Below are 23,825 nucleotides of genomic sequence, written 5' to 3' on the forward strand. Positions count from 1 at the left end.
TGTTTTGATTTTACTAATTTAAAAAGAGGTCATTATTTTCCTCTGACTTTAACAAAAAACTATTTGTCAAGCATATTTAAGTTTTAAGACTCCATTTATGCATTTACCTTAAAAAGACATTTCTACAAGTGTTAAAGTTTGCAAATTCTAAGTGTGTTTTATGTTATGTTTTGTTTTATGTGTTATGTATTTCAACCAAAGCTAACCCAGAGCACAGTAGAGTTATGTTAGAGCTGTTCCTAATTATTGGTTTCCAGGATACATTGTTCTTGAAGAACACTTTTAATTTTTGAGTTACATTTCAAGGCTCACAGTTTCAGAAAGTTCTTGGTGATTTGGAGAAATTTCAATGAAAGACATCATCTAGATGTAGGGGAGACTGTGCTCTGTAGTTTGCTGTGAACACAAACCTAAAAAAAAAATAAGTTGATAGTGTCTTTCATGGGCCACCATTAAGAGAGGTGGATAATTAATACATTTAAGAACTTAAAGGCAGCTGGCTGATACAAAATTAGTGTTGATTAAAAAAAACTTCTTATAGAAGATATAAGAAGCTTTATGCAGATATTTTCTTTTACTTCATATATTCACGTTGGGGGTGAAATCTTTGCTCTGACCACACTCCTCTGGTATTGGACTGTGCTTTTGGTGATCATTTGATTAGCTACCACTTCAAAGGGGAAATTGCTGTATTTTGAGCAATGATGAAAATCAGGGCAGAGCTGCAGTACTCTGATTTTGTTGTATAGCAACAATAATGTTTTTTGTTTTTTAACTGAAGATAGGTTCTATGTGTTAGAACTTGCACTGTGTAGCATATAAAGAAGGTATTCCAGTTTTTATAATAGGGAAAGTGCTCTGAGTTTTTAAAAATTAGGAGCTAGCGCAAGTCAATATTATAAAACATAAAGATATTGTCGTGGGATTTTTCAGTTCCTTCTAACTTTAGTAAGAACACTTTTTTTTTTTCCTTAATAGGGTTTCACTGCATTTTCTTTGCTCTTTTTTATTGTGGTTTACACTCTGCGATTGGAAGGTTTTTTTAATTAAATTTGAATCCCTTTTGAATTAAATTTTAGTTTCCTTCTTTCAGAAAATAACTTTTAGTAGAATGGTTTTCTGAATTTTAGTGAAGTTAAATAATTTTCATGTGCAATAAGTAGCTGAGCTGAAACTTAGTGACACATTGAGCACTTAGAAGAATATTCTGCTTTATCAGCCCTACTAGTTAGCTGTTGCCTAGGGTTTCTGTAGCTTGTCAAGTCTTTTTGTTCTTTCCTCACCCTCATTTCCTATATAAAATGAAATAAAGAAGATCCCTTTTATTTGGAGAAACAAAGTTTATCTTGGGTATTGAGTTTTTCATTTGTTTTAGCAGAAGCTGCTCTTCTCTACCTAGCTTCAGTTTTTGCCTCTCATCATGCGTTTGATCCAGTCACTTTCCTCCTAGTCCGTTTGGTATACGTGTGTGGGAATATGAGGGACAGCACTGCGTTGGGATGGCATTGGTTTGCTGTCAGATAATGTTTAAAATCTTGAATATATCTCATCTTGATCTGATAGAAAGGACCTCTGTATACATATACATTGCAAGGGTGTTTCATGCTGAATATGATCCTTAGATTACTCTGTTACACAAATGTGGGAATGTCTGATTTTGTGCACTCGTTTGTGGCTTTTTTCCCAGATGTGTTCAGTTACAGTATTATTCTCTGATAGTTTCAAAATATAATTGGTACTTTAATACTTGTGCAGAACTTTTCTTGTTTAATTTTTTTGGTGTTGTAGAGAGTTGAATACTTTTCCTACATGATGGAACAACATTAGTTTGATTTCTGTATGGATACAGAGTTGGGGAAAGCTTGGTAGTGTGTAATTCTTCTGTATAATGTAGGAGGAAAAAAATCACAAAATGCGACTTTGACATCTGTCAAAACAGAGCTTCATGAGTATTAAATATTCTTACTAAAACAGCAAGATGCTGCTGTAATGGGAATTCCACCTGTATCAGTTTTTAGTTGTTTGTTTACTATTGTTAAGAGTATTACTGGTGATCTTTTATAAAAGATGACAAACCCTACTTTGCCGTGAGATTTTTGCAGGATTAAAGTTACAATTATTTCCGCTTTTCAGTAGCTTAAAGTTTACAAAAATTTGGTTTCTTTTAGCATATTTTTGCGGAGCGTTATTAGTCTAAAATGATATGCAATCAATTAAAATGGGAAGCTGAGTATCTGTAGTCTGTGTATGGAGGTTGTGTAGGAAGTCTTTAAGCAACTGAAGTCAGGCTTTCATCTTCAACAGGTGTCATGTTTTTTTGTTTGTGCCCCCCCCCCTTTTGGTTTATCCTCTAAAGATGTGATTCCCTGTATTTTCCCACCTCCAAGCTCTGTGTAACTATTTCCTCACCACCTCTTTCTTTCTTCTGCTGTTCTCCTGCCTTTTTCATTTCTCCTGTTGAATTAACTCTTAAGTAAATGCTATTCTTGTTTGAGAAGTCTTAAACTACTAAAGACTGGAAAACAGGTTTTGGTCTGCTACTCATAGTTAGCGGTATGATATTTGTAATGGGTTGAGAGTGGTCTGATGGTGATATACTGCAAAAGTATGCATAACCTTTTGCGTCTCCTGTGAGCAATAAAATGTTACCTGATCCACAGATGGGATTTTTAAATGCTACTCTACTCAAGTATGAAAGGTTTCTTTTTGTTTTATATAAAGGTGATCACATTCAGGTCTTTAACTGAAACTGTAGAAACCACCTCAGAATTCTTTGTTTAAAAATGGCAACATAGCTAGTGTTGCAGATGAGATAGTCTAAAATAGTTCTTATATCAAAAGGACTACAATTTCTCTTGCAACATCAGACTAAGCTGATGACCTTTCCAGCACTTCTATCCTTTAGTTTGGGAAATGGTTCTTGTTCCTTTTACCTTGCTAGGCTAAAGGGAGATGCCTTGTTATCTTTTGAGATATGTCCTCCCTTTGCATAAAAAACATTTCAATTTACTGACCTGTCTTTGTGCTTGAAAAGCACTGCCATAGGCTACACTTACTTCTCAAGAGTATGAGATTGTTCACATGACAAAATTGCCTTTGATGCTGATACCCTGAAGGGCCGGTAATTCTGCAAAGAGCTAAAGTACTCTTCTGGAGGTTTCTCAGCAATTCAGCGCTTTTAGCCAAAGGAGTACTATATTCAGTTTCATCTGCTGACTTGGTTGTAGTTACTTTTTTGAATCACTTGTGTGCTTTGTTGTTTTGCTGTTATATGTGTTTGAAACACATTTGCAAATTTTAGTGTAGAAGACTTGAGGAACCAAGCAGAAAGATCAAACTAATCTTTAAAGTCTTAGCTTTTTGCTGCATAGGGAGAAGCGATAGCAAGAGAAAACTCGCTAATGCATGTGTAGAGCATACTCAGGCACAAGTTCCTAAGGCTTTGACCTCCACTAGGCTTCCCCTTCTGTTTGGGGTGCTAAAGAGGGCCTAACTTTGGGGGAGGGAAGTAAGAGAAAAGGAGGAATCTAAAGTCATATGGAATTCTGTTTTCCTTTTTTTTTTTTTTTTTTCTTTTTTTTTTCAAACATAATCACCTATACTCTGTTCTCTTTCCTGCAGCCTGGTACCCTATTCAGATAAGGTGTGCTTGCTCCAGTGCATGAAAATATGCTGCTAATCTTTTTCTTTCTACAGCTAGTAGGCTTTGTGGCTGTTTGCCTGGCATTATTGTAGGAATGATGATATTCAGAGGTCTGACCAGCAGATAGTTCTTGAATAGCATGAAGCAGAAAAAAGAAGTTACGCAAAGTAAGGGGTTTGCAGTCTGACATAATGCAAAGACACTGCATTATTGTGGTTTTGTGCTCACAAGACATTTGAGTCAACATAGCAATGTTTGATCAATAGGATGCTGTTCTGTTTCCTGTAAGCAGTTTTATTTCCTCTTTTTACATATGCAGTTTTGACTGTTAAATATTTAACTCCATCTGTAAAGCTAAAATAATCCTAGAACGTCTTCACTAGCTGTTGTTGCTGTTGACTTAAATTTGAAGAATGCATAAGAAATACAGTAGTGCTAACTAGCAGAACTAATCCCTTCCTCCTCTGCTTATGCTAGACTGCCACTGCCACTGTAATATCATATTTTTAAACTGTGTGACTTTTCAGTTGAAAAAATTATAGCATCAAATTGGTTAGTTATAGTGATTTATTGAAGTTGTCACCAAGAATTCCCACCAGGGAGGGTTTTGAAATATAGCAATTGGTAAGCAGATGGAAAATATCTTGTTTTGGAGGGATTTATTGTAGTGAGACTTTGGGGGGGGGGGGGTTGCCATCCCTCCCCTCTTCCCCCTGCCCCCAGCCCATTGCAAACATGCATTAGAGAATATTTCCTCATATGAAAAGCTAGGTATAAACTCTTGAAACTTCTAATTTTTAAGCCCTTTAAATCACTTTTTTTTTTTTTTAATGACATGACATTTTTCTGTGATCTTATGGTGACTGTATCTGTTTTGTTCTGTAGTTTACATAAGTATTAAGAAAGTAGGTTGTCATTAAAACATGAGGGATTTTCTGATCTTTCAGAAAAGGGTGAGATGCCATTATGAGAGTTCTAAATCAGATCTACTGAGTCCTTGTAATAAGATGCCAAAGATTCTTCACTTTCTCTCTTCCCCATACAGTTTCATGAGAATTGTAACCTGATTTATACTGTATTTTTTTCCTCTTTCTCCAAGTCAGGAAACTGAATTAAGCAACTTAAGTTCTACATAGGCTGCAAATGAACTTCCCTGAACTGTTGTATAATAGAAACTTCTAACATAAACTACTGAACAGGTATGTGCTCTTGAAGAACATGCTATGGAAGCTGGTATAGTCAGTCTCTTGAGTAGACCAAAGTGCTTTATATATTGTCTATATGTGAACATGTGCCTGTGTCTAAAATATCACTGCAGCTTTGAAACTGTCTGTTATTGCTCAAACGACAAGTAGATGGACTACCCAGCTGCGAGGAAAGATAGCCTCTTGGTTCAGGACGTGACACACACAGTGGGTGTGACCTCTGCCTCCAGTCTAACAGGTCACCATGCCCCTTAAAGTAAACTGCAACAAAATCTGTGTGCCTGTGACTGGGGTATTTCTGGTCTGAGGAACTGCTGCTACCAACATATCAGGATGACTATCTGTGAAGCCTTTGTGAACTAAGTTTGAATACATGCAAATATACTGTGACTATTTGACCAAAATTATCAGATTAGCTATTCACGAGATAACACATCTATCTATATCAGCCTTTCTGCATTATCAGTTGAAATACTTGCAGTAGTCAGAACTTTATAACCCTCCTTTCTTGCTTTTATATGTTGGTCAACTAACCGTATCCACATGTTTCTTGGTGCAGAAGATCTTGGATTAAGGGCACAAACTCTGTAGTTTCAAAAAAAAAAAAAAAAAAAAAGAAAGAAGGCAGAAGTCATCATGAAGGTCCTACAAGTTTGTCAAATGTCAGTTGAAACTGATTTATATGGCTAGATTTGGTTCTGCTAACTTCTTTCAGCAACTTTCTAATGAATGTAGTATTAGTGTGATAAAAGCAAGACAAGATTAGTACACATCTTTAAGTAATTAGTTTTTCATGCATTTGAAATATTGCTCCCCTCTTGTTCTTTCACCTTTTTCTTCTCTTCCCCATCTGATTCCCCACTTTACAGTGTGATAGTTGTGGAAGTAGTAATATGGAATATTGAAATTTATAAACATGAAACTAAGAATAGAAGCTAAAATCCTTGTTCTGTCAGCATACTAACCACCTAGGTACCAGAATCGATGAGTTCCTGTAGTTTTAAGTTTACTGTCTACAGGCTTCTTATAGCTAGTGGTGACAAATAAGTTACTGTTTTTCTTGTAAACCTTCTCAGTATTCACATGAAGTTTACTTGTAAGCATCAGGAATACAAATATTTAAACTAAGTTCTAATGAAAGACCTAGCGAAGCATGGTTTTCTGTGACTTTGTCTTCCTTTATAACAAAATGCCAGCTTTCTTCCTGTCCCCCAAAAATGTTTCAGTGCTGTCAGTGCTTTTCTTTCCTTTGTTTCCTCCCATTATCTCCTAGCTACTAAATATTACTAAGTAAGTATGTGTTTGGTCTGGCCATTGAACAGGTACTGACTGTAAAGCTAGTAAGCCACAGAGAATATGATTATGGATTCGTACTATAGACTCTTAACTGATTTGGATCTCTTTTCTGCCTAGCAGCTTTCATGAATCTTGTAGGAATTGAGTATTATTGAGATCTCTGAACTACAGCCAAATTCAGTTAAAATTGACCATTGAACTTAATTATTATTAGAGAAAGATAACAGATGAACAGATAGGCAATATGATTACATGAGCCTTGTTTCTGTAGGAAACCAGCAACAGCTGTAAACATGCCTTGTTGTTGGAGTTCAAAATAGTCTTTGTCCTCTTATTCCTAAAACATCTGATGGTGGTCAATATTTCTTGGTCTCAGTTTGATTTACACTATAAACTGATTTGAGATAGGGATTCTGATTTTGCTTTTGTGAAGTACTTGGCATCTGTGGTCATAGACAGGAATGCCTTTTCATTCTTCCATTACATATCTTTTTTCTGCTTCTCTTGGAGAACAGGTTTAGTCATTTTATTTGTGTCAGTAATCACAGAACCTCTGGAGATGGTCTAGTCCAACCTCCCGCTCAAAGCAAGGCTACATAGCGCAGGTTGCCCAGGACCTTGTCCAGTCGGGTTTTGAATGTCTCCAAGGATGCAGACTCCACAACCTCTCTGGGCAACCTGTTCCAGTGCTCGGTCACTGTCACAGTGAAAAAGTATTTTCTCATGTTCAGAAAGAATTTCCTGTGTTTCAATTTGTGCCCATTGCCTCTTGTCCTGTCACTGGGCACCACTGAGAAGAGTCTGGCTCTGTGTTCTTTACTCCCCCACCTGTCAGATATTTATACACATTGTTAAGATCTCCCCTCAGTCTTCTCTTCTCCAGGCTAAACAGTCCCAGCTCTCACATCCTCCCAAATTTGATATGCTCCAATCCCTTAACCATCTTAGTGGCCCTTCGCTGGACTTGCTCCCATATGTCCATGTCCATCTTGTACTGAGGAGCCCCAAACTGGACGAATCTGTAAAGTATAGTATGTGACAGGGTCATGATGCCAAAAAACAGTATACAGTGAATCCATATGCATCTCTTATGTATGGGAGAGGTTCTGCTAGTTTCTATCTCTTATGCTCTGTCATCAGTAGTCTGTGTACATTTTGCCAGTGATTACCTTAGCACTCCTTATAAGAACAAAAGAGTTTGTATTTGGTTCTAAAGTCCAGCTCCCAGGCTTGTATACCATATTTCAGATAGTAGTAATGGGGGTGGGGAGAATCAGCAAAAAAAAAAAAAAGAAAAAAAAAAGCCAATACAGAAAATGGGTTTGATTTGGAAGGAAAAAGTGTGTATGTGTGTGTTTTTTTTAAGTTACATTTTATTTGACTAGCTCATTATTTCTAAACTGTAAAATTTAAAAATATAATAAATTACATGATTTATTTTCTAGAATGAAGGTGAGAGATTCTTCTGTTTTGTAACACTTTGATCATCGTTTGTACAGATATGTCTTGAGGAGGTGTCCATTGGGGCTTAAGCTCTGAATGTGAGGCACAGTTGGTAGACTTATGGCAGTTATGGGAAGCTTATAATTGGGAGATAGAAAGTAATGTTTCCAATTTTAATTGGGATTTCTGAATTACTTTAGCAGTTTCTCGCCTCCCCCCCCCAGTGAAATCTTGAAGCAAAAAGCAGAAGAAAGCATGAAAAAATGGCTAATACTTCTGTTGAAACTGGGTATTTGCAAACTGCCTTTTGCTATCAGGCAAGTCTGGCTGCTCTGCAAACTCACTATGTGCGTTGTTGACTTCTGTTCCAAAAACACTTCAACTGTTTTGCTACATCCTTTTTAAGCTCTTAAGTTGACTCAGCTGAATGTGTCTTATTTAGCAACTCAAATCTGTGACAATTTATCATGAGTAAAAGGTCTTACTTCCTCCTTTTCTGCAAACAGGAAAAGATGTGTTAAGTAGCAGAAGGATGCTGCAAAGTAGGTAAAATACAGTCATGGAAGTTACTTTAGTGACACTTAAATTATTTGATGGGTGTCTTTCAGTAGGTAGACAAGTTCTGCTCTGATAGACCTCAGTGACAAATGATTCTCTGCTACTCTGGAAGCCTTAGTATTATAAAAATCAGAATTTTATTAGATTTGTTTAGATTATTTTGATGCAGTTAACACAGATCTCAACACTTCCTTCTAAAACAAAAATCCAACGCTTTAGAATTTCTGTTATCTTTTTCTTAGCATACCAGCTAAAGAACCAGCTAAAGAACCGTCTGATGCCTGAATATCTTCACATTTGTTTTTCACCAAGATCTGTGAAGTTATCCTTAGTTCTGCTGTAACAAGGACTTTCTTGAAATCCTAGCCTTGGTTTAGCTATTATTATCTTACTAGTATTGCTCATAAGGCATTAGTATTAACTTATTACCAGAACATTCTCATACTACAGTAATAAAGCAAACTACGAATTTGCTTTAGTGCTATAAAGCTCTCTGCTGTTTGGTTCCCTGACCTGTGTATTTTGCCCTTTTACTTACCCATTGCCTTTTTATGCATCAGAAACTATCCTTTATTCTATATGCACCCTGTTCCAGTTTAATTAAAATTGCTGGCAAGGGCAAATTTCTGGAAAACTTCCCCTCTCATGAAGGTTTTAACCAAGTGCATGCCTTGACTCAGGTACAAAACCCACAGTCTTTCACAGGTGCTCCCCAACTGTTTAGATTGGGAGAGAGCCTAGTGGCAGACCACAAAGTAGTGTGGACTGGAGAACAACTGGGGCCATATCCACTAAATGAACGTGACCCTCAAACATTCTTTGAAGAATTTCATGAGTAGCAGGAGACAAAAATTCTGTGATAGGTCCCAAAAACTGGTAAGTGGTGGCTGTCATCTGAATTGGTAAGAAAATATGGAATATGATTGATCAAATGAAGCTGAACATTCCGTGTAAAGAATTAACTGAGCTTCTTTTAAGTGTGGAAGCAGAAGCAATGCCCTTTCTTTTTCCCTGAGCTTAAGCATATGGGAAAGAAGACAGTTTCTAAGCAAGGGGAAAAGGAAATTGTCTCATATTTACTAAATCCTTTTCCTGTCAGGAAGTATGCATCACGATTATATGCTTGGCAAGCAGGAGTACATATTTTGGCACATACGTCTCTCTTTGTAACTCTAACAGCCTGCCAACACTGCAGGCAACACTAGCAGCAGCCTGTGTCCCGGGCAGTTTTGATTATAAATCCCAGTGCATGCAGTAGGGGAGAGAGCTCCATGGGGGTGGGTGCTATTTGGTCTCCTTGGCATGTTTTCCTTTCCTAGTGCACTGGGTAGAGAGAGGGTAAGGAGGAAAAGGAGAAGCAAAGACGATGGCTACTTTGCTAGCTAGCCCCTCTGCATCCTAGCTGAATATCCTGTGAATATTTGTCTAGCTTGGAGCATGTTCCAGGCTAGTTGTGATGGAACCAAATATCCGCAATCTAATGGTATCTGAAAGCTATTCTTTAAACCATTGTTTGAGTGCACCAATCCCCAGAAGTACAAATAGCATCGCCCACACAAGCATGCAAAAAATCTTGTAGACAGTACCTGCTTTCTTGCCAAATACAAAATCAATCATTATTCTCCAATTTTTAAGTATATAGTTAAACATATTGTGAAGTTTCTTTGAGGTCAAACATAGTGTCATGAAGTTTAGTCCTCAGTCAGTGATCACACATGTATTGATGACCATGCCATTTGACAGAAGGATGGCTTCCCCATGTGCACAAGAACAGGGGCAAAAATACAGTTAAGCACAGTTACTTCTTCTGTTACGACAGACTTTGTGTGATAATGATGAACATGCTATTAAAATCTGACTTACACATTTTAAACAAAGTAAAACTTCCAAAGCATGAACAGATGCAAATGAAGAGAATAGATGCACTTATATGGGAAAAGATTCTGAGGGAAGGATTGGGTGTCCTTGGCTTTCAGAAAGAGTTTGGTACCTATTTTTTATGCACAGTTTTTCAAGAATTTCCAAATTGTTCAGATATTTAAATTGTGTTAAAATAAGGTTCTAGCTGTCTAGGTAACAGCTATAAAGGCAGCTTATTTTACCTAAATTAAACTAGTGTACTCAGATAGCTAAAGTGTTACTTTAACACTATTCGAGTATTTTATGTAAACTTGTTCCTCTTCTAAGTCGTTTGGAAAAAATAAAGCTCTGAAATTTTACAAATATATTCTACTTGCAAATACATTTTATTATGATTCTGTGGAATTAATGTGAAGAGTACCAGATTATATAATCATGTAAAAGCCTCTTTCAAAGTTCATTCTTCAAGCAAATTTTCTTGTATATAAAGCATGCTTTAAAATGTCTATAACTTGCATCTTTAAATCTAATATATTTCCTTTAATATTTATTTGTAATATTCCTTACATATTTGTCTCCAGTCCCCCCCAAAATTATTTGTTTGACTGTAAACTGCCTTTATGGAACTGTTAAATATATAATCTCTTTTTGATTAAAATATGGTTTTTTAAGACAAATTTTAAAGCCAGTCAGTTCCCTCAAATACTCAGGAGGTATTTAGATTTTTGAATACCATCTTTTTTTGTGAAATATAAGATGCTCATACAGTAGAGAAGCAAGCCTTCATCTGAAATAAAATGGGAACTTGTCTACCAATGTCCTTTTTAACTTCATATTAGCTATGTATTGTGGTATATTTTTCTGGCATATAATTAATGTCACTATCTTCATATTTGGTTGTGTGAAATGGCTGACAATAACAAGATGTTGGTGCTTTTTGCTCAAATATATCGGATATCTGTTAGTCTGAAGTTTTGATCTCAAATGTAGTTTGTTTGCAATAAGGACACCTGCAGCTACAGAGAGGAAAAACTTTGGTTAGTGTGCATATTGAAACAACTTTCCATCTTTCAAAAGAATTGGATTAACAGAACAATGTTTATTTCTCTTCAGGGGAGCCCTGAAGTGCTGCCGATTGAAGGACTATTGAAATAACTGTACAGAATTCCCTATAGACCCAATTATATCTACCATATGGAAAGTGTCTGGTAACTTATAAGACTCAAGGTGTTGAATATTACTTAGTCATGAAGATAAAGGAGTGGGGTTTTTGAAGGGGCACGGAAGACCTACTGGGAAGTCTAAAAATCGAGTTCCTAACATCACTGATACGTCTGTGCTGCTTCCTGAAGACATTCACCAGACCAGATTGTCTGTTTAGAGCCCCAGAGTGCCACAGCTTGTAAGGATTGGTCTTTATCTCCGGGTATTTCTCTTGAGCCAGGGATCCTGAATCTTATTCCTGAGAACTTGGTATTTCATAAGTGATTTTAGCTGTAGGCAAGACAAAATAGGTTACTGTGATATGATTAAGGCAAGCAGCAGCACAGTCCCTTCTATTAAGTTGATATTATTTAGCAGAAAAAGGAGGGGCTGTTTTTGCAGACTAAGTATCTATTGTCTTTATAGGATAAAAACAAACAGCAAGGTTTGGTTATTTGTTGTAATTCCATTTGGCTGCAGTTCTTGTTTAGGAAAATTCTGCCACTGCACACACCTTCCCCCTTCTTCCCCTTCCCCATTCCAGCATACAAAATTGCTGCTTCACCTTTTTCTCCATCTCCTATGAAGACAGAGATACTACCTTTTTTTTGTTTCAGTTAGCTGTTTAGGTGGCTTCTGTCTAAGCCAGGTATATGAAATGGTTCACTTTAGACATCAGTCAGGGAGACACACATCTCTTGAGCCAAGATAGTAATGAATAATTACAGCTTTAGTAGTTAGTATGTAACATCAGTCTTCCATGTACGGAACTGATGTTCATTCAGTCATTACTTGTTAAGATTTAATATGGTTAGGAGTGGGCACACTTGCTGTGCCCTGCAATGAAAATTTGAATGAAAGAGAACTTAAATTTTTGTCAAGGCTGATGCTAGGTTTCACTGACCAGATACCATAGTTAAATAAGTGCTATCTGATACCTATTTGTTCATTTTGAATGAAATGAAAAATACTTGTTAGTTTGCAAAAAGTTATTTTTGGGTCTTCCTAATTACTATTGAAAATATTATTTTCTGCTTATGATGTAATTGTCACACTTAACTTTGCAAGCCTTCAGTGCTGCTTTTTGTGTTTATCCATTTGAAGGCTAGAAATATTTTACTTTTAATGTTGCACTTTAAAGTATATGCAGATGTGGGGTTTTTTTCTTGTGTAGTTAGGAAATCATTTATTGTTACAGCTGTTTACCTGAGTGCTAATAGATTTGTATAGTCTTGCAATTTATTTTCCTTTTTAGAATACAACTAGATGATAATATTGGGTATCTTCTATGTCCAAGAGTTATTTTTAGATTAGACATATAAATGTATATGTTCCTTCACTTTTGATGAAGGAAATAGTCTTTCAATGCTGTACAAATTAGAAGTAACATAATGACCCTTGAAAGCTAAATACTTGTAAGCTAAAGCCTTAGAAAAAAACTATATGGGTTTTCATGGGAGATGATGGTATTCTGGGGTTTCAACATTTTCTCATCCTTCTTTGTATAATTAAGGCTCTTTATTTATTTTATTATTTAGACAAATATATTTAAGCCAACAACTATGACATGATGTCACCCTAAACAGGTGACACTTTTTTCAACTCATGGTCAAAAAGCATTCTCCTTGATTTTTCTATGAGAATCTGGCTATGTCTTTTGATGATTATGAACAGAATTCCAGAAAGGCTAGAAATAAACTAGATTTAAATGTTACAGTGCCTGGCTTTGTAGTTGGTTCTAGTTTCAGTAGCAGATTTGATAGTGTTTAATTTTTAATGGTTTCCAATGTTGTTTGCTGAAGTATCTGTGCTCTTAATTAGGGAAGTGAAAGAATATAACCCTGTCTTGTCCTAAAACCTGCTATGCGTAGTTTCTGATTTGTAAGGATTTCTGGACGACAGAGCTCTTAACTGAGATTACTTTCTTGCTCATGTTGCACTCCATTCTAAGGTAATGAAGAAACCCGACACTGTTCTGCTTTGATTGTGAATCTTTTTTTTCTTAATCTTTGTCTGCATAGTGATCTTGCTGACTGCTAAAACATCACTTTCCAAACTGGCATGCAGTCGACCTTTGCAATCTTCTCACTTAATCCATACAAAGAAAGTCAATATCGCATATCAGCTTCTGGATTTTGTTGTAAAATTGTTGAGGAGTTTCTGAATTTTAGTTGACATTTGAGATCTTTTTAAGCGTGTTAAGTCACTTTTTGTCTTTAGTTTGCAGTTCAGTTACAATCAGTTAGGTTTACTCTTTGATTATTGTGTATGTTTTCATGTAGTGAATCTTAGAATTAACTTTCTAGTAATCAAACCTGCCTTGAGTGTGGGTTCTGGTAGTGAGTTAGCTAGTTTGTAGGTGTTTCAGACTTTGGCCCAGCACATTTAGCTCACCTGTTATTTACTTGAAGAAACATAGGTGAGAGCATCTAAAGAAGCAGGTGACTTGGTAGGAACGGATCTGTAGCGCCACTTGAAAGCTGTTCTTCTATATTACTTTAACAGTTGACAGTTCATAAGAGTATAGAGAGTCACATTTCTGCAACAGGTTGCTGTTTAGAAACACTTTGTAAGACCTTTGGCTGGTAGAAACTAGTTCTCTGTAAGTGTAGTGAACATTAATGCGGAGAGATTAAAGAAGCTGTAAAAACACTTCAGGTATCATTTTCTATCTTCCTCCTGATTATCAAGAACTTGGATGCTTAAAACAGTATCTAGATGAAGTTGATGTTTTGTGTACATCAGAGCTACTAATAACTGAGGGACTGTGGAGAGAATAGTGCAGAATAGTTTTTAAACACTTAAGAATGAACCTCTAGCTGAGAAGTGCTGACAAGTTACAGATATTACAGATTGAAGAGCAATGTTGAAGGGAAAATGTACATGTCATATAATGTTTTTTAAAAAATGCATACCAGAGTCTGTAGAATGCAGGGAGCTGATGGCAGCAGTTCAGTTAAATTAAGATTAAATATAGCTGTAAATGGAGGGACAGTTGTAAAGAGAGGAAGAATGTATGGTGTAGACTTGTATAGTAATTCTAAGCTTAATACAGAAGAAAATCTCCTGAGGCACTTCAGGAAGTCTTAATGAAATCATTCAGAGTGAATTTAACTGTAGCTGGAAACAAACTCATTTCTTCTTGCTTTGTTTCAGTAGTAATATTAGCTTGTTTTTTCTAATGAAAAGTAAAGTTCAACTTAAATGCTTAGTTTAAAATAAACCACTGTGAAAGCTGATAGGAATGACTGTAGAAAAGTTTGTAAGAAAGCTGAGCTTTTTTGTTTTATGTGGGCTTTTTTTGATTTTAGCAAATGTTAATGTTGGGGGCAAAGTAAAATTTGATATGAGTAGAGAATAAACTAAGTCTCAAGATCATATGATTCCTTTTTGTGAATGAAGAAAATCTTGGCTGTGGTTCCCTTAGTAATCATTTTTAAATTTTTTTTTTGCACAGGAGAAGCTAGAATTGCATAATTTCTTTATTTGGTGAAGATGAGTGTTTTCAGTTACAGGCTTTATTCACAAAATTGAAGTATATAATGTACTGTCTTTAGCACAGTCTGTTCAAGTCATTTATATGTGAAAGAGAAACAATAGCACCTTTCAATTTTTTTTACTGTTTTCCTGTTAAAATAATGATGTAAATAAATATTCAGTGATAAGAATGCTAAAATAGGCTTTAAAGCAAGAGTAGTTTTGTTGTCTTTTCTTGAACACCTCAGTTAAATAAGCATAGCTTTTTTTTGAAAGGAAAAGGCCACAGACCAAGATTGCCATTGGGTTGTGTGGGGGTTTTTGTTTTTCTTTTTTTTATACTTACATATACACACACTTTTTTTTTTTTTTTTTTTTTTTTTTGGACTGCCTTTTGTCATGGAATTGATGTGTAGGATGGAAGGCTGAGAAGGGCAGTAAAATCTCAGCCTAAAATAAAGGTGAAAGTCCCTGAGTGGAGGTTCAGTGCTGTGCCTGCCATTGGCACAGGAGTGCTTGGATGGCTCAGAGTGCTGAGACTGAGCAAAGCTCCCTGACTGTTCTTCTGCCTGTGAATCTAGCCACATCCTATACCTGCTTTCGTTAATGGTAGTAGAGGACAAGATGACAGCATATCTTGGCATTAGCTCTCTACTGCGAGAGGCAGAGGGAAGCTGGAGGCAAGCTTGATTCTTAAGGTATCCTACCTTACCTTTGTTTCTGTTCTCCTGAAACTTGGCAGATTTATGGAAAGCTGGCAAAGGTGGGAAGTAGGAGCGCAGGGGCGCCAGGAGCATGGTATGAAGGCAGCAGGACAGGGTCACCGTGCAGTGAGGCTGGAGAGGCCCCAGGGGGTCCTGAGCTGCCATCGAGGGAGGAGAGATGGAACCAGGGCCTTGCACTGACACTGTGGCAAAAAATAATTAGAACAGAAAAAGTTAGTCTTGTCCACGCTGCCAAGATGCCTTGAATTTGCTCTGTTCCACCCTAACCTTGCAAATGAGTTGAATGGCTAACAGTCTTCAATCCAGCCACACAACTGGTGTCTCTGAACAAAATGGACAAATCTTGAAAAAGTAAATATCGGTTACATTTAAAAGTGTCTTTGATTTGCTTATAAAAATGCATTTGTAGTAAATGATACCATGAATCTTTTCTGATGGCCTGATTTTCCTGTAAAATAAATTTTCCTTTTAATTCTTTGGAATATCTAGATGCTAGAACTAGGAGACAAGGAAGGAGGAATATTGTAAGACTTAAGTATTTCAGTAATATATGCACAAAACCTAAAGCTAAGGTAACTTGATAAATGTGGTGCCTGACCTATGATATTGCTCTACCTTGCTCCTGGAATCAGATACACTAGCCAAACCTGTAAATCCACTGCAAAGAAAACAGCTTTCTGGAAGAATCCTCCTTCAACAAATATTTTATAAATAAATCAACTAAGTAAATACGTTAACTAACATGGAAGTCTTCATTTTTTTGGCAAAAGTGAATGCAGAATAGGTTGTTTAGTACAGGAATAAAGATAACTATCTTGACTACTGCAAACTTTTTCAGTACTGAAACCTTAATTTGTCAAGTTTTCTCTTCCCTCGCATTCCTGGAGGGACTGTCTGTCTTTAAAACCATTTTCCGCTTGTCTGATGGTACAACTATTTGAAGAGAATTCATCATTAGCATTTTTTCTGCATGATGTATCTTATTTGGATGCAAGTCTTGAGGCTGCCTGAGAATGAGTTCTGAAATCTAATGCAGCTACTGCAACTTTTAATGCATGTAGTGCACTCCATGCAGCAAAAGGATATTTCTGTTTCAGCAATACAGTATACTTTAAACTCTGTAACTAATTTTATACTTGCAGTATGTTTCAAAGATATCTCAAAGTCAGTCTTTGTAAAATAAGCTTCTGCATATTCCTTGAAAGCTTTAATTCTGTGGAATAATTTTCTCATTGCCCTGGGGAGTCTGGTACAAAAATTTGCATTGTGTCAGTCTGTTAGAATTTTGAAAATAGATGGGGAGAGTCTGTCTTGTTTTCAGCCAAGAGCTAGTCTCTTTCTTCTTCATTCCTTATTCTGGGTATTCCTTTAATATAATTATGTTGAAAATTAAGGTAAACTATTTTGGAAATACCCATCGTTTTGAACAGGCATTGAAATAGATTTGTCTGTCTGTTTTAACATTCAGTGGAAAATTGAATTGTTCCATGTTGTCTAGAACCATCCTAAAGTAGCTGGCACCTCTCTTGAAGTGTTAGTAAACTTCTGTGATCCTATATTTTCACACCAAAACTTCTGTTTGGCTAAGAATTGAGGTATCGCACATCACTTCTCAGAAGAAGGAAAGGGAAGCTGCAGCAGTAACTAGTGGCTGGAAGGGTGCAGTGACTCCACATGGACCCCCTGGACTATTGCTAAATCTGAGGAAGATGCTGTGATGTCCCTGTGACTGCTGGGGATTCAGATGACCCTGTTTGCCATGTGACGGCCTGATAGTGGTCGCCTGAATCAGCCCAGAAGGGGGGCCACTTACAGGCTTCCTGCAAGCCATGTTCACTTGAGTAGCAGGCTGGCCATGACCATGTTGTTGCTCAAAAGGTAAAGTGGGGTTAATTATTTAGGCCTTTATATGTCTTTATAAGACATATGTTTGTCTTGTGCTGAAGTCCATATTTCTGAAAATCAACATTAAATTTCAGAAACTGGCGGTTTCTTGGAGTTTATAGGTAATAGCTGGTAGTAGGTGTATATAGTGAGGTACACAGTCTAGCTGCCAGCACTCCTTTCTAGTGGGAATCAGTTTGTAGATCAGGGAGGTAATGGGGATATAAAATAAAATAAAATTTTAAAGCCCTTGTTTTTCAAGAGAAATTTGATAGTAGCTTAATTTTGTGGAGGATTGCTTTTTTCTTGTATTGCTTTCTGTCTTGTTTAGAATTTACATCTATTAGTCTGCAAGTGGCAGAATTACATTTTCAGTGCAGCTGATGATTTGCTTAAGTCCCAAATATGAGTGTTTTTGAATTAAAGAGATTCAAACTATGGCAAAGATGTACTGTATTTGCTAGTGTATTTGCTTTGGTTATTGAGGCACTAGTGTGTCTGACCTAATTGTATAGTAAATTCCAGCTTTTGTTCTTTTCTAAGCTCTCGACAGACTTTAAAATTGAACTCTGCTTGAGAAATTGCTTCTCATTGTTGAATTTTCTAAAGGAGTCAATTGTAACCTTTGGAGCCTGAAAAGGTTTCCTGTAAAGTATTGGCTTGAATTAAAATTACTTCAGTTTCTTTTTCATAAAGGAAGCTGTCATGTAAAGTCTTGATATCTGAAAGCTGAATAGTATGGCAGTTTGTACCTTAGTGAGAAAATAAGCAGGCTTTTTGCTATAGTGGTCTTTCTCACTTGTAAAGAACTCAAAGTATATAGTTCTTAAGTAACTGGAAAAAGTCGTATTTGTTGATACCAAGCACTTTTAGAGGTTAAATTAGACTTTCTTTCTCTTTTTTTTAATGGCATAAACATTGTGCTCTTGCTGCTTGTTTTTATGCATATATACTTTCTTAGACATCTCTGGTATGTTATTGATTTCTTTTGCAAGCCCCTTGATAATTTTCATTGTGAAAGTAGTTATATTCAAAGCATTTTTCTCCTAGTAGCCAAAAATCTACTTCAAGACAAGAAATAACTAAACAGTTAGTTGCCTAGTACTTTGAGCCTATTAACTAATCAGAATGCGCTGTATTAAGTGATCAGGTGTCTGTATGGAGGATTAATTTTACTCTAACGCATACTTCACATCTCGCTGCAGTAAACAGAATAAACTTGCTCTGATTTGTCTGGGAATATTTTCTGGCAAAGTTTTATTTCTATAAATACCTTATCTTTGTACATTGCAATAGTTGAATTGCTGTTTTTGTCTGGTGAATTGTAGAATGAAGCATAATACAATTAACGGGGTGTTTTAAATTGTTAGCATCTGCAGTTCTTTTGTAATTTTTTCCAGCTAAATATGTGGGATTTTGGCAGGATGTGCTGTGAAACTCGCCATGGCTCCCATGCATGTTATCCCATAGCATCCTGCTGCCGCCAGAACGATGGGCGGGTGGGGCTTCCGTAGAGTTTGCCAAAGAGCCTCTCGATAGCTGCATGCTCAGTGATGCTGCTTTAGTTGCATTTCTTTTTAAACTTAGTGGTAGACCGCTTCTAGTTTTATCTGCATGTCTTGACTGAAAACCTTAACACTGGAAACTTGGGCTTTTCTGCCTCTATGTTTGAGATTGCATCATCTTTTTAACATGGAAGAGATGATGGACCTTTAGGAGTGGGGTTCAGGTGTCCTGCATTATGGCACAAAAAAGGCAGGATTCAGTGAATTACTCTTTGTGAAGTTATTTTTTCAACAATTACTATCAGGTGAAAATTCTTTCAAAACTTTATGATCTATGATAATCTGAATCTTCAATCTGATCTTTATTATAATATATGCAGAAGTTTGTAATTAGCCTACTGTTTGTGCAGGCATGTGTTGAAGTAAACAGTAAGACTCTGACTTAAATGCTTTCCTTTGTTTCTTGTGTGAAAATAGCGTGGAAGACTGTCAGACTCCTAGATTCAGCCTACAGATAATACAGAGAAAAGTAACTTGTTTGTGAACAAACTTTCCAGCAGCTCTGTAGCGGACCTCTCGTGGCTAATGCACGTGACTATGTTGCTCGTAAATTGAACGCGCTTGAATGCACTGATGATGAAATAAATGAGTGGATTATATTTTCACAATAGGCTGTTATGACTGACAGTGATTAAATTATAAGAGATTGCAGAACACATTCTTTGAGTGGCTACAAAGTTGTCTGTTCAAAGCAGCAGGGAAAGTACATTGCGTTTTTTGTGTTCCTTTTCTAAAAGAGTAAAATGATGCATAAAGGAGACAGCGCTATGACAGTAATGTAAGTTGACAGATTTCTAGTTTCAGTTTTGGTGAGATTTATACCATTTGAATTGCTAGCTATTAAAGGCTCGGCATAGGTCCCATGGGTCATCAAGTATTGAAAGTTAATGCACCTCTTTCAAGTTTTTTTCCAAGTGCCACTCTAATACTGGTGAGGCTTGTTCATCATACTACCCTTTTTTGGAAAGCTGTCCCCAAATCTCATTTACTTGTTCAGTAGAAATTATGAGCATTTCTAGACTAAAAATATTAAATATTAGTTTATGCTCATTTGTTTTTACATCAGAATTTCTCAATTGCTTACAGTTTTCTTTAAGTGTCAGGCTTAATGTGATTTCCAGATTTCATATATTACTTTTTTCATGCGCTGGATCTTGTGCAGACTGACATCAGATGTCACTCTCACAAAATGACTGTTCCAATTTATGGCTCTTTGTTAAAATCAGACGTAATCAAATTAAAATGAATTTGGTTGACTTGCAGCTAGTTGCTGCAAGAAAATGGATCATGCAAGTATTCAATAAAAACCAATACTGATGGTGCTACGTCTGTGTCAGTTTGCTAGGCCTGACCTGGCACTTCCACATGCTCGCTGCTTCTGTGTCTCCATCCCTTCCTGACACTTGGCCTCTTAGTTCCTGCAGCGAAAAGGAAAGGCAAGAGATGGGCCCTGCTATTATCACCTTGCCCTTCATGTTTCTCATGTTTCTTAAAAGTAGAATTTCTTTTCCTGTTCTCCAGCAAAGTGCTGGAGGAAAGCTGTATTGTGTGCAGGATCTGTCAGCCTTGTGAAGGCTTATGTTGCAGTCCGTATCTCAAGAGGATGGCAAATAGAAGAGGTATAGGTAACATGAAGGGAGGAAAGGCACATAGTAAGGAGAAAGGAAGACTCTCCTTCACTAACATTTTGTCTAAAATGTTTAATGCTATTGCTATATTTGGTAGTTCTATAATGCATTTTGATACAGCTGTCAGGAAAGATTTAAACTTTATCGCCCGTCACTAGTGCACAGGAAATAATATGTGGAGTTTTCTGCTCTGTGCAGAGCACAAGACCAGGTTGTTGATTCTTTTAGCTGTAACTATTTGATTTGCAAAACAGGAAAAATCTTAGTGCATAATGAGAAGTTGAGGAAACACCAGCTCATACTAAAGCATTTTTGGTCTTCAGTCTGTGTTCAGCCTATACTTGCACTGCTACAAAAAGAAGGGAGAAGTCAACTAGCAAGATGGAACTGCCATACTTACTTTGAAATGCTTATGGACAATCTTCTCCTGCTTTTGTACTCCTATGCTATTCAACTGCAGACTTCTTATGAAAAGTTTTTTGCAGGGTTCCTGAGAGGCATCCTGAAGTAGCAAAACCCAATGTGTTTTCTTGTGGGAGTCGCAAGAAGGACACTAGGATTGGGCCTGCTGCTGAATGGGGTGGGTGCCCTGGTGACAAAGGATGCAGAGAAGGCAGAGTTACTGAATGCCACCTTTGCTTCAGTCTTTACTGCTCAGGCCAGCCCTCAGGAATCCCAGACCCTGGAGGCAAGAGAGAAAGTCTGGAGAAAGGAAGACTTTCCCTTGGTCGAGGAGGATTGGGTTAGAGATCATTTAAGCAAACTTGACACCCACAAATCCATGGGCCCTGATGGGATGAACCCACGAGTGCTGAGGGAGCTGGCGGATGTTATTGCTGGGCCACTCTCCATCATCTTTGAAAGGTCATGGAGAACAGGAGAGGTGCCTGAGGACTGGAAGAAAGCCAGTGTCACTCCAGTCTTCAAAAAGGGCAAGAAGGAGGACCCAGGGAACTACAGGCCAGTCAGCCTCACCTGCATCCCTGGAAAGGTGATGGAGCAGCTCATCCTGGGTATTATCTCTTAGCATGTGGAGGAAAAGAAGGTGATCAGGAGTAGTCAGCATGGCTTCACCAAGGGGAAATCATGCTTAACCAACCTGATAGCCTTCTATGATGGAATGACTGGCTGGGTAGATGAGGGGAGAGCAGTGGATGTTGTCTACCTAGACTTCAGCAAGGCTTTTGACACTGTCTCCCATAACATCCTCATAGGGAAGCTCAGGAAGTGTGGGTTAGATGAGTGGACAGTGAGGTGGATTGAGAACTGGCTGAATGGCAGAGCTCAGAGAGTTGTGATCAGTGGCACAGAGTCTAGTTGGAGGCCTGTAGCTAGCGGTGTCCCCCAGGGGTCAGTACTGGGTCCAGTCTTGTTCAGCTTCTTCATCAGTGACCTGGATGAAGGGACAGAGTGCACCCCCAGCAAGTTTGCTGACGATACAAAACTGGGAGGAGTGGCCGATACCCCAGAGGGCTGTGCTGCCATTCAGAGAGACTTGGACAGGCTGGAGAGGTGGGCAGAGAGGAACCTCATGAAGTTCAGCAAAGGGAAGTGCAGAGTCCTGCACCTGGGGAGGAATAACCCCATGCAGCAGTACAGGTTGGGGGTTGACCTGCTGGAAAGCAGCTCTGCGGAGAAGGACCTGGGAGTGCTGGTGGACACCAAGTTAAGCATGAGGCAGCAATGTGCCCTTGTGGCCAAGAAGGCCAATGGTATGCTGGGGTGCATCAGGAAGAGTGTTGCCAGCAGGTCGAGGGAGGTGATTCTCCCCCTCTCCTCAGCCCTGGTGAGGCCACATCTGGAGTACTGCGTCCAGTTCTGGGCTCCCCAGTACAAGAGGGATGTGGCACTACTGGAGAGAGTCCAGCGAAGGGCCACAAAGATGATTAGGGGACTGGAGCATCTCTCTTATGAGGAAAGGCTGAGAGAGCTGGGCCTGTTTAGCCTGGAGAAGAGAAGGCTGAGAGGGGATCTTATCAACGTGTACAAGTATCTGAAGGGAGGGTGTCAAGAGGATGGGACCAGACTCTTTTCAGTGGTGCCCAGCAACAGGATGCGAGGCAACGGGCACAAACTGAAACACAGACAGTTCCATCTGAACATGAGGAAAAACCTTTTCACTGTGAGGGTGACAGAGCACTGGAACAGGTTGCCCCGAGAGGTGGTGGAGTCTCCTTCTCTGGAGATATTCAAAACGTGCCTGGACGCGATCCTGTGCAATGTGCTCTAGGTGACCCTGCTTGAGCAGGGGGGTTGGACTAGATGATCTCCAGAGGTCCCTTCCAACCTCAACCATTCTGTGATTCTGTGATATTTTTTTTTCAATATTTTTAAGCTAGGAAATAAAAGTAAAAGATTTTGTTGAAACTTTACCCTGCCCATTGAGACATTTTCAGTATGGAGAAACTGCTTCAGTAATCATCTGATCATTACTTTTCCTTGTACGTTTCACCCATTAATAGTACATTCATGATTTAAGTGTGAAGAGAAATCCCTATATTGAAGGAAAAAGTCTGGAGTGCTGCTATGTTTATTGAATTTAGATAACCCCTATTAGAACCTGTTTTTGTTGAAAGTTTGAGTTAGTGCAGTATCAAGATTTGATAATGTATCCTTCAGGGATCAGAACTCTCTATCTTTTTGGCACATTCAGTTTGGTACTGGCGATACCTAGGTTAAAGCTAGGGAGGGCTTGTCATTCTTGTAGTAGTTAGGTTTCTTGATCATTCTGTACAGAAATCCGTTGGTTCACAAAGTACATCTTACTCGAGTTTTGGGTGGAAGTACTCAATTTTGGCCTAGAGTTAGTGTCAGCCTGTTTTTCTTGATGCTGATTACATATGTATATTTTTGCAATGTTAAGGAACATAGTTGTGTAAGGAAAAGTTTGATGGGAGCTTCTTTGCAGTGGCCATATCAACACTGTTATTTTTACATTGTTGCTCTACAGTCAAAAGAATGACTGCAGCTGCTATTGATGTAGCTAGGTGAATTGGCTGAGATACCAAAAATGCTGTAACTCAGGCTACCCACCCAAAAATGTTAACTGTTATGTCTGAGTTTTAAAGCTCTTCTTTTATAAACATTGCTGTTAGTTTTTGAAGTAGTTTGGGTGTGTACAGAAAAGTACTCACTGCTTTGATACAGTGGAGACAGACAGCTGAGAACATACGTTTTCTAGAGATCTGTCATTTAAAAAGAGAAAACTTCTGGATGAAAAGTTCTCATTTTTTGTTTATTTTCAACAATACTATTTCCTGAGAGATGGTTAGATCAACAAAAAAAGTATGTCAAGTTTTGATGCTGTTCATTATGTACTAATCCATATCAATGTCCGC

The 23,825-nt window shown here is 37.8% G+C and overlaps 1 protein-coding gene across 10 annotated transcripts in view; it reads left to right on the forward strand.

Annotated features, from left to right (window-relative positions):
- The window catches only part of EPB41L2 (erythrocyte membrane protein band 4.1 like 2), a 124,687-nt gene that overhangs the window by 11,926 nt on the left and 88,936 nt on the right, over positions 1–23,825 (forward strand). Inside the window, exon 1 of one of the 10 annotated variants that reach the window (XM_013958977.2) lies at positions 23,754–23,772. The exons of the other annotated variants lie outside the window; for them this stretch is intronic. The gene's annotated coding sequence lies outside the window, so the exon portion shown is untranslated. Of the gene's footprint in view, positions 1–23,753; positions 23,773–23,825 lie in introns of those variants that run through there. 10 annotated transcript variants of the gene reach the window in all.

This window comes from Apteryx mantelli, chromosome 3, assembly GCF_036417845.1.
Source record: "Apteryx mantelli isolate bAptMan1 chromosome 3, bAptMan1.hap1, whole genome shotgun sequence".
Lineage (NCBI taxonomy): Eukaryota > Metazoa > Chordata > Aves > Apterygiformes > Apterygidae > Apteryx > Apteryx mantelli.